The sequence below is a fragment of the Lepisosteus oculatus genome, chromosome 4 (genome assembly GCF_040954835.1).
Source record: "Lepisosteus oculatus isolate fLepOcu1 chromosome 4, fLepOcu1.hap2, whole genome shotgun sequence".
Classification (NCBI taxonomy): domain Eukaryota; kingdom Metazoa; phylum Chordata; class Actinopteri; order Semionotiformes; family Lepisosteidae; genus Lepisosteus; species Lepisosteus oculatus.
In genome coordinates this window covers 39266127-39278810 of record NC_090699.1, presented here as the reverse complement: position 1 = coordinate 39278810, position 12684 = coordinate 39266127, and positions in this window count along the sequence as shown.

The following is a 12684-nucleotide window of genomic DNA, read 5'->3' as shown; positions in this document are numbered from 1 at the left end:
TATCAGGAAAGTGAAATTTTAAAATTCAGAAGTAGGCTGCTCTAGGAGGGTACATCTCTGGAGATTCCAGAAACTCTGTAAATCTGCTGAGAGGCAAACACAAAGCTAAAAAGGGACACATGCTCATACTTACCTCCACTAGTAAAGAAGGAGGCAGATTTAACCACTGTCTATGGATTAATAAACATTTTTTTCTTTTATCTGGCAGTTACTGAAGTTATCCCTGCATCTGACATAATATAATTACATTATTTAATACAAAGAAATACAGTTCTTAATCCCAAATAAAGTTGAAATTATTTTCATAATTGAAGAAAGATGTGAGATATTATAGGAGCCTTCTTAGAGAACATGGTCTAGTTACAGTATGTGGATTTCTGAAACAGCTATTTCCTTCTGCTGGAGAAAGTGTATTTTGGAAGTGTAAATAGCAGTGCTATTAGCTGAATACTGCTGTTATTATTAACACTGGCTACAAGCCACATGCAAGTTCTATACTTTACACCTTTTTGCCTCCATAAAGGGTGGAGTGGTGGCGCTGTGGCTAAGGATCTGCACCTGTGGCTGGAAGGATGCTGGTTCAAATCCCACAGCTGGCAGAGGAATCCTACTCTGGTGTGCTCCTGAGCAAGGCCCTTAACCCCAACTGCTCCAGGGGTGCTGTATAATAGCAGACCCTGTGCTCTGACCCCAGGCTCTCTCCCTATCTATGTGTCTCATGGAGAGCAAGCTTTGGTATGTGAAAAAAATCATACCTATTGCAAGAAATTGTAAATGGTTAATAAAGTGATGTTATTATTATTATTATTAATCACTTTCATGAGACTTTATTCTCACTTCTTTAACAGGTCATTGTGGGAAATGTTTTTAGTGCAACTTTTTAAAATGAACAGCATAACAAAACAGGCAAATCAGTTGCAGATACAAAATATACTTAAGGAATTTGATTAGGCACAAACTAGAGGGACTTGCAAGACCTACATCATGTTGTGATATTAAGCATTTAGTCTAGCATGGGCATCTGCAGAACTAAGAAAAGTAAAGATAAGGATCGCTCAGGCTGCAAGGATCATGTTTTTTTAATTGCAAGTGCCAGTGTTCCCCAGCATCCACACCCACGCACCACTACCAGCCCGCTTACCAGTTCTCACTTAGCTGTCAAGCTTGAAAGAACTCTGTCATCTTTCTCTAAAGGACAGTAAACAAAAACAAACAGCTGAAGTATTACAATCTGCAGATGCTGTCAAACCCCTAAAATGTAGTGATCTTTATTCACAGAAGAAATATTCTGCCTTATGTAAAAAGCAGCACCTTTTATTGCTTTTATTATTATATAACAGTACTGTACTGTATGTATTACTTCACTGAAAAAAAATGTTCTGTTCCTTTTTTATTTTTCTTTCTGAAAGCTAATTTTGACACCAGAGAAAATCAGAGCAGGTGTCTCTTTTGTTTCTTTGGGCGTTTATATATATATACATTTGCAGTGATACCACCTTGTAGCATCATTGTGTCAGATTTCAGAAACTTAAGCTAGACTGGGCCTAGTCAGTACTGGGATACAGTAGAAGACCTCTAAGGAAATCCAGGTTACTTCTACTAGTGGTGTTTGTGAACCAGAAAGTGTTCTTCCAGCTGAACTTCAATTTGTAATACTTATTTCTTTTTAGAACTCCAAACATGAAGGCAGGTATTCTTGACCATATTTATAATACAATCCTCTAGAGTGTCAATACAGCCCAATTCAGATCACAGGTTTACAACCCATGATTTAAAACATTTTTACCTACATCCAGGGATGTCATGTTACAATTGTGTAATCCACAAATTAGGCCTCATTTAGAATAATGTGCACAATTTTGATGACCATATTCCAAAAATAAATATGACTGCTGAGGAGTCAATCCAGAGAAGAGCAACCAGACAGATTCCAGGATTTAATTAAATGTTCTACACTGACAATCTACAGGTATTAATCCTTTTTAATCTGGAACAAAGAAGACTATGAGGGGGACCTAATCCAAGTTTTCAAAATTATCAAAGGCATCAACAAAGTCCATTCCAGAGGTTTTCTTCAAGAGGAACAGTGAAACACAAGTGGAAACTGCGGAAGTACATTTAAAAGCAAGAACAGGAGGCCTGTCTTTACCCAAAGGGTTGTGGGAGTATGGAACACGTTACCCAGCCTTATGGCTAAAACTAAGAAATTGGCTTCATTCAAGAAAAGGCTGGATGAAATCTTTAGATTAATTAACAGCAAAAGGAGCTATAGAGGGCAAATGGCCCTCTCCCACTTGTAACCTTTCTTATGATCTTATCTGTGTTCCACTTTGAAAGTCAATCCAAACTTAAACTGCTGCACAGATTTATTTTGGGATCTTCAGGAAGCTACTGTAAGGAAAAAAAAGGGTTTAGAAAAAGTATTTCTTAAAGACAAGATCTGAAATGTAATGCTCCAGTTTTGATGCTTATCACATAATTTTGCTAGCCAGAACAACTCTGAGAAGTTGCTTTTTGACATAAATTTCAGATTTCAAAATGCTAAAAGGATCCTTCTTGCTGCTATTGAAATTTGAAAATCATCTATTACATTACAATTCACACCATCTATTTAAAGTAATCTTTTAACAGAAAAGTAGATGGTTGTGGTAATGACGTTCCAGAATGAAAAAAAGTGATTTTAAGAGACTTTAAGAGATTTAAATATGCAAAATATTATATCCTTGCCTTTTACATCATTGCTCTGAATGAAAAATGTGAAAGCTCTAGGACCACTAGCTGTGTTTAATAGATGCAACTTTTCAGCTGGGGTTTTTTAGAAAGTGCCAGAATTCAGCACAATGTTAAGTCTCTGAATTAGCCCCAGACCAGACAGAGCTAAATCAATGTGGATTTAATTAATGCCTTGAGTAAAGAGCCATTAGTCACGAACTGTACGGGATGGCAGGAATGAGAACCGGGGGCTTAGCAGTAACTTGATTTGGAAAAGGACAATATTCTTGCACACTTCAAGATAAATGTGGCTATACAGTTAGTAGACAACCCTGTCGGCCATGCTGTCAAGACATTTTTGCACCCATGTGTAAAAAGCCCACTATGGGGCATGACAAACTCATCCATCAATGAAGCAAAGCTTGTTGGTTTATTATTTGTCAAAACACAAGAGGGCAATCATTCTGTAGCAATGCTATAAAATACAGTGAAGTGCTGTATCATTGTAAAAAAAAAGGCCGATAAAGAAGCTAATGTGGGTCTGAATTAATAAATGAAAGGAAGAAAGAGCATGCAGCTGGGTTCCTAACCTTACAGGACTGTACATCATAACATTTTGCTACCGCTTGGGCAGGTTGCATGGTTCTGCTTTCTAAAATTCCTGACAAATGTACACACGCTAAGACCTGGCCATGGGTGTCAACTTGAGAATGTTCTCACTTGTTAACACAAACTGAGATCTATGACATGACCCGTTTAGCGCTATGGTGTAGTGTTGTAGGGCAGTGGGTAAGACAAATGCATTTGTACATTTAGAAGTGAGTCAGCTTTCTATTGTTTACTTGCTTAATAGTTTAATCGCTAAAGTGCAGTCCATAGTTAACATAATTGAACAGCTGGATTTTAAAACATTTTAGAAACATGTCCAACTTATAGTTTTTAAAACTTCTTGTTTTACCTTATTGATCTTTCATCTTTGACCTTTTCATAAAGGTCATAAGACCTTTAAGGCAATTCTTTATTTTCCCCAAATATATTCTGGGTAAAGTTTGACAAACAACCTGTATAGGACTGGTTGACAGATACCATTTCACTAAGAAAACAGTAAGTGATACTGTAACTTCTTCGCACCTCTTTTTTGTTGCTAATACTGGTTTAAAATAGCATACAGTAATTAGCTTCATGATATCACTCACTTAATGAGTTTTCTCCAATAAATGGCATAACCCATACCCGAATAAATGGTTTCAACTTCTAAAAAGGCTGATTAATAAATGTGACCTTCTAACAAAAATGGACCTCCATCTAAACTAGTGGTTCAGCAATACTGTATAATGCAACAATTCCTAGCAGTAATGAAATGTCATTTCAGTACTGTTCTTTTACAGTTACAGCTCATTAATTAACAGAAGTTAAAAAGCTTATTTTTAACAACAGAAAAAGTCCTTTAGAAAAATTGTACGTAACAACACTTAACAGAATAATGCTTGAAATCCACGCTCATTTAACACCCTATAGTGGCTGGTCAGTATATGACACTGACACTTAAATCAAATCTCTGCCTGAAAATGGGCTTCTGTTTCCAGTGAAACTAAATAACCTGAAACTCATTTATGTCTACTGCCCAGATAAATCAAAACTTCAACCCACCCACCAATCACAAATTACTGATTGGATGCTTTGATGGCTTTTTTTGTTTGCCTGAGGTGTCTGGCTTGCTCTGAGTCTTGTCAAATTCAATAAATATTGCTAAACTCACAGAACTATCATTTCCACTGCTCGACCATATTTGTTGAATTAGTTTTCTCTCAGTATACACCCAGGCAATTTTAGAACAATTTCATTTCACAGACTCATAACTCCGGTCATAAACTCTATTATTTTAAAGGCAGATGTTTTCGTTTTAATCAGGGTTGTACTAAAGTCACCCTCCAGTGCATAAGCACTAATGCATATTTGTCAATCATGTACCAAGGAGAAGGTTCTAACCCTGAACATCTAACTAAACTAAGTAATTGCTTAAGTGAACAAATGTAATAGCTTTTCAGCTCTTTAGCTGTTAATTACTTGAAATTGAATGTGAAAACAAAAATATAAGACTTACAAAGTCTTGTAGAGCTTGACAGCACAAGGGTCTGATTGTTGCAGTGACAGATCACTGCTACACATATACTGTATACAGTATATTGCTCTTTTTTTCCCATCATGCTTTTCAGTACAGCAAAGTACTGTACCTCATTTTCTTTACCCATATTAGTGATGGACCTGCCCTCATAAAGCAGGTCAAAACGAGAAAATGCCAACTAAACCAGCAGAAGATGAATGTTGTCCACAACTTGGGAAAATGACTTTTGTTTAACCAAGGACTTAAAAATGAGTTTAAGCCATTTGGCGGTTAGTAGATATTTCCTCCATTTCTTGAATGAAGCCAGGGTATTGGCTTCAACAACACGACAGGGTAGCTTGTTCCATATTTTTATTATGATAAAACTAGTTTATTTTTAGGATTAAACCGGATTCCCATTCTGAGCATAAACACCACCATATTTACAAAAGAATTAAAGAATTATACAGTGCAGTTACCAGATTCAAACTGTGGGGCATTTGCTTCCACATTTAAAAGCGATACTGAAAATGAGATCTAATGGCATCACATAATCAACACTTAAGATATTTCTTTAATATCTGTGTCTTGTCTGTTTAAATGATTATAAATGAAGATGGAGAAAAAACTTTGACTTAAAAAGGTTCGTCAACAAGAGTCTAAACTCTATTAAAGGGGATGGAGTTCATGTTAAATGAACATATTTTGTTTTCTTGTGTTGGAAAGCAAAGTTGGGTCTTTATCAACAAGTGGAAAAAGAAAAGTTGAAGATTTAAAGTTGTCGTTTGTGATGCGGGGTTTGTTGTTTTAAACTGGGAATATATAAATAAGTATTTCAGTGACTAAATAAAAAAAATACACAGAGTATAGATGTTTGTTGCTATGCCAAATAGAACATCAGCCAATGTCTTTGTTTAACAGAACCATGATTCACAAAGTCAGCCTCAGATAATCCCAAAATAATATATTTTTTTAATAGGCACATACATCAGTAAGATGATCTGAAAAGTATCCAGAATCTCCACGCATTTTACCAGATCCTAACTCATGTTTCATGTATATTTAGAATAAATATTAGCATTCAGGAAACATAGAATGAACACTTCACAGTATCTGTCTCACTTTCCTTCCTCTGCTCTCAATGTAAGTATATCTTACCCACAAAAAACAATTTAACAGTAATTATTATTGTGATTGCAGTGATTCTAAGAGATGCACAAATGTCCAATGCAGTGAAAACAGTAATGAAGTGGGATGAAATAAGTAACCGTCACTGGAGTTTAATCATTTAAGACATGCAACAACATAGCATGGATACAATTACCTTCTAGTGTCTGCGTCACATAAGAACTAAATATTCCTTGCTCAGAGCACATCCAGAGAAAATTGTTTTCCAGATAAACAACCCTTTAAACCTTCTATTATCATCAGATTCCTCTTGTAAAACTGAAAAAAACTTGCTTATCTTAAATTGGACTCTCTTCAACAGCACTCAATGAAATTATACCGTTCAAAATGGCAGTTAATAATGGTTGTGTTTCACATAATGAAATTGAACATTTTGCAGAGGGAATGCAAAAAATAGAATCAAACAAGCAGCAACAAAAATTAAACTATAGCTTGAAGAATTAAAAAAATGAAATTATTACAATATAGAAGTTACTGTATACAGTATTTCTCTGTCTAGTGAATTTGTTCATCAGTATTGGAAATACGTCTGTACAGAAATGCTGAGTAAATGATCAATTGGGTATACAGGTATAATGCAAATACTATTCTATGCAAATACACACAAAATAAGTTCATGATTATAGATGATATGCAAATTCAAAACATTATTCAGAACATTAACATATGGTATGTATGTCCTTTATTAACTGTAAGGATGACATCTTGTAATCATGCCTCCATGCAGTTGATCAATGAAGGACAGTAGAATAATATTCCAGATATCCTATTAAATTGCCCACAGTTGATCAGATTTGTTGTGTAGTCATTTATCTCTCTTTAATGCAAGACCCTGTCACCTTTGGAGGAGATACAGCCCCACAATAGTATTGATTCATTCCCATGCTTTAGTGTAGCTCTTATACTGTACACAGAGATACTCTTCTCCAGTCTGTCTTTTAGAAACTGCTGTTGATTATCTCCAAACAGTTCAATCACGGACTGATCTGTAAAGAACACTTATTCCACATATGATCACCCCAATGTTAATTTCTGTTGCAGTTTTCAGCCTACCTGACCACTGAGACCATTTTGCGTTAAGGTACAGATATATCTTAATGATCTTGAAGCAAAGTCATGCCCACAATAACTGCAGGAACATCACTTATGCAAAAAAATAATCAGAAAAACTTTTGGATAGTTTTGAGATTTTTCTCAACCACTTCTATTATCAACAATACCATTTTCAAAAGCCCTTTTGCAATTGAACTACAGTATATTGTGTTTATTGGAGTATCCACCTTTAGCTAAAACTGCAAATTTATACAATACTTATCTTATTATGTGTGATTTCCTTCTCAGCTGCCAATGTGCTCTACAGAAGTTTCAAACTCTGGAATTATATCATTGTATCATTGCTTATAATTACATGGGCCCTGTACTGGGCAATCCTGTACAGATTCGTTTTCATGGCAACCAATCACATTTACTATAGCAGTACAACTTTGCATTAAACAATATTTCAGTTTTACACATACAACATTACTCTGTCTCTACTATGGATTATGTACCTACTTTATCCCCTCTCTTCAAAATTATTTTCAATATTGTGTTACCTAAATTGTCAGTGAACTTCAGCTTTTTCTCAACAAAATGAAAAAATTTCCTCGAATCCCCTTGGGAAATGCAATATCTCGAGAATGATTTCTTTACATAAAAGAATTAGAAGCTGAAAATGTAATAAAATCGTATTACATTTGCTGAGACTATATTTTGGCTGACTGCAGAAATACTGTACATCTGTCCTGCCTTCCTCTCACAAATTTTTCAATATTATTGGAACATTAATGTTTTAGTCAAAAGCAAATGCTTACAAAAAAGATGTTTTACAGTAAGTTTGAAAGTGAGCACTAATGTGATGATGATACCATATAAACTTAAAAGTTAAGGTCCAGTTTACAGTGCTAAATGTTTTACCTTACTAGTGTCCTAAAATATTTCAACTTGATCTTTTAATTTTATAAATAAAAAATCACAAATTGTATTTGCCCTCATCCTGAAAAAACATTGATAAAATATTCATATTAAAAATATATTAATTAAAAAAAAAACATTATTAAATGTTAATTATGTAAAAGTGGCAATGGACAGGACAGCAGAGAAAAATTCAAATGTTTTAAATCTGGAAAGAAAAATTCTTCGGAAATAGGCCCACAGTGTTACACAGTCCCACTGCATTGTAAGAACTGCTATTCACTAGTATAGTATGTGTAACGTGGCACCTATTGGGAAACAATTTAGGTTTTAAAAAGTGGTGGTGCATACTGATTTGCATAATGTGAAGAAACACAACCATTACCATGTTATTTAATACACTGTAATTTGCATTTTTGAAAATGCATGCTTGTGTACATTATAAACAACATCTTTAAAACATGTCATATTTTACTTGTCATGACTTAAAAAAAACCATTTGCCAATACATTTTACCAGATTGCATTCAAGGTGTTCATGTTTCAAAAGAAAGTTGTAAGTAAGAGTATGGAGGTTCTTACAGGCACAGAGATTACTACAGTACATTTTGTTAGGGACTCATGGACAATGAAGCTTCAAAAGTTTATAGATATTCATTAAACAAGGAATTCTGACAGCATTTGCAAAGTACTTCTTTTGAAATGTATGTAGCTGATGATTGCCGCAGCCCTGGAACACACAATTCCAAATGCTATCATGAGAACAAACTTGTGAGACATTACTTTATAAGTGTTTTCCAGCCATAATAAAAACCTGCAGAAAGCACAATTAATTCTAAGAATATTGTTCTCATCAATAATGGAGCTGGGTTAATAGCAGATCTAATTCAAATTGCTCAAGCATCACATAAAATCTTCTGGTTTTATTAGTTTTCAATAACTGTAGATACCCTCCTCCAAACACAAGATGCCTAACAAATGATGTAAAGCTGGACTATTAGCCTTGATCCATGGCTATGAAAACTTTTTACTAAAGTGATTTACTGTAGCATGCTCACTTTTAAAGAGTATGAATTATAACTTGTAATTATAATCCAGACTTTTATTTGAAAGAACAATCTTGAAACATGCAACAGTATATTCCCTCCATCTATTTTAGAACCACTAATTCAGGCTTGCAGGAGAGCTGAAGCCTATCCAAGCAAGCAAAAGGTTTCAGGAGGGATATACTTTACCGTGGACAGGATGCAAGTTTATCGGAGTGCAGACACAAGCACAAACAAACTCGCTCCAGGGCCAATTTTCCCAGAAGTCAACAAAGGGCTGGAGTACAATAAATGTGGATGTACTGTACTTCCTGTGCTTGAGTGGGTTTTTGCTAGACACTTCAGTTTCCTCCTACCATCCAGAGGCATGTTGCTTAGATTGTCCCTGTGTGCTTGTGTACACATGTGCCTTGCATGCTTTCCCACTCAGGGAGCAGTCCTGCCTTGAGCCCTATGCTTCTGGGAGTGGTTCTAGGTTTCCAACATTATTATCAGCAATATGCAGTTCTCTAGTAAATCTAGAAAAGCTAAATGTATTATTATATCTGCTGTTTTATCTTATTTTGGACCTCAATTATGGCATAAATACTGTATTTTAGGTGTACTGTTGACTGAAACTGGTTCACTCACTGAAGATGTACAGTTAATAGGTCAAAGTACTGTAATCATCTGAACAAAAGTATTGCTTTTCAAACATTCTCTCCACTCACCATATCCCTGCTAAAGAGCATAGAAGTCTTTGCATAAGTAATGGCTGACAGAATTACCAAAAGATTAACTGAATACATATCACAGCCTGGTTTTCTGGACTGAAAGTATCGGTATATGACATCTATATGGAATATACTATGAAAAATAGTAGCATCATGACAAAAAACAATGTTTTACATTAAATAATGGATGTTAATGCTTGTGGTCCATCTTGCCACATTAAAACACAGGTCAAACCGTGCCCTTGCTTATGGGGTAGTTCCTGTTAATTCCTTACTAATAAGGTGGATATGGTCAAGGCGATATGCACTTTGCAATTAAATTATAATTAAATGTATGTTTAGTGTAAAACTGTTTTGGTTAATGGCTAAACATCTGTTGCACCCACATACTGTATCAATTATTGATTATTTTATTCATTTCTAATGTCTTTTTTTATTGTATCTGGAAGACATTCGTGTGAATCAGAAACAGATGAAAATCTGTCTCATATTATGTGTATTGATTTACCAAAACATACATAGCTTCATATTCATTATTGTCACTATACATGACCTGGAGACAAAAAGCTTGGAGCTAAAATAGTCAACAGACCCTAAAAAGCTTTCTCATTTGAGCTGTGGTATGTCATGATTTAATGTATTTTTAAAAATGCTCAATAAACATGAAATCATGATTAAGAACATTTCCTAGAAACCACATCCATAAAATACACAGGAAACTTTGTAGGAAAATCAACAAGTGGAAAACATACAGTACATCATTTGGAAGGCGGCTCTTTTTTCTAGAAATTTCTCATAAAACAAACGCTGAGTGCCCTTTTTCAGACCTGTTCCTGCATTAATTTATAAAACTACTGTATATGGTGTTCAGGCAATTCCTCTGCAGATTAATAGCAGAAGTGATTCTTTCAAAATAAATTTAAAAAACAATACTGGTGTATTACCTTATTTTACTCAGCTTCCAATTCTTGTCCAAGCAGATTTCAACACTCACATGCCATAAATGGCATTGGAATATCCTGAAAAAAAAAGAAGAATTTCCCTCACGGGATCAATAAAGTATCTATCTATCTATAGAATATACTGTACAGTATAGTATATATTTTACTAGGACCATATTCAGTGTTACTTCTTCTAGTAAGATGAAGATTTCCGTTTGGTCCAATGTTTTCCCAGGGTGTTTTGGCAGAATCACACTGGTTTCACTTCTGTGTAGCTCGGACACCGACGTAGCATTTATATGCAGTATTATGTATGATAACCGTGAAGAAATTAAGTTTGCTCTTTTGTCAAAAAAAAATACAGTAGACCCAAATCAGATGGACAGTCAGAAGAAGTTCTGTCCCTGCAGCACTGGATCTCAAAAGAAGAGACATACTGTATCTTGAAAAAAATATAGGCTTGCAGTGGAAAAAGAAGAGCAGCCTTCTACTAGCATAAATGTACACAGAGAGGCTGCTGAACAACCAAATGCGCTCAACATCTTTCCAACAGGAAGCTACAGTAGCACAAAAACACCTAAGAAACAAAGTTATCTGACTGATTAAAATGCATTTTCCTCAGCTTCACAAACACATACGCCTTAGTGTGAAAAATCTCTGATGAATTTTCTGCTGTGATAAAAACAGACAATAGAAATATTTATCCTATTTCACCAAGAGCTCTAAGACTTAACTAGCAGATAAGTCGCAAAGACATGGGGAAGATATTTTGTTCACCTGGCTACTGTACTTTTCACTTTTATCCCATGTATTGTAGATGTTTACAAGTCAGCAGAGTTCCCAACAGACTACATCCACTTAGTCTGAGCTTTCTTATAGCAATGAAGCACTATCACAAACAATAAAAGTAAAGAACTCACTTTTGTTAGCACATTGTATGAAGAGACTTCAAACTTGAACTATGCTATTCTGCAATGGAATATACAGTATGGGATGAGTGATTTGACCCATAATGCCTATTAATTCTTTCTTCCATGAAAGTACAGATGAAAGATAAAAGTTTTCTTATAATTTTCACTATTTACAATGACACCTCTGTCTAGTGATATGCACTATATTTAAAACAAATCAACAAGTTGTGAGTAGTATTAGAAGTCTGATATTCAGAACAAACTTTTATCAAAACTATTCCCAATTGAAATACAGTGAGAGACAATAAAAATGCAATGACAATCTTAAAGGAAGAAGTCATGCAATACATCCAAAGATTATTTTTGTGTCCCAGTGTACATAAAAGAAACCCTTCCTGGACTTTGGTTTGTGCGGAATGATTTGATGGGAGGTGCTACTGCTTAGGGGACAGGTGTGAAACAAACACAACAGTGCATGAATTTATATGGAATGTCACTTTGGTGTGAGGACACCATGATGCACACCCTTTCTGCCTAATTAATGGATTAATAGAATCTACTATTCAGCTGCAAGATAAGAAGACTGATGAACTCGGCACTTAGGATGGAGAGTTCTGGAGTGTCACAGCAGCTGCCTGCACATCATTTTAATGCCCACCCAGCAGTTGATTCTCATCTCTTAAAGTGTGTCAGGATGACAGATAATGTTAGCGATCATCCTCATTCTGGCACCCAATGTGTCATTACAGCAAAACAGAACCCAAACATTCATCTTTTACAATGTTGGAGTCTCTATAGTAAATGGTGTCTCTGGGACTTAAAACAGACCAACTGATCAAAAGCCATACAGCCAAGATTTAAACAGGTATTCCTTGATGCTTACAATGTTCAACTGTTGTATTGGCCTTCACAGTTTTCAACATGTACACAATAGAACACATTTTGTTCAGTTGGGTCGTAAATTAATTTTTTCAGCACTGAAAACTCAGTTTAACCTACAAAAACTATGTTTGGTTTTAGAATGACAAATACAAGGACTGTTAAAGTTCTCTTGGAAAAGAGAGGATCGTTTTCAGAATACAGAAGAACATCTGTATTATAAAAATATCCCAGCAAT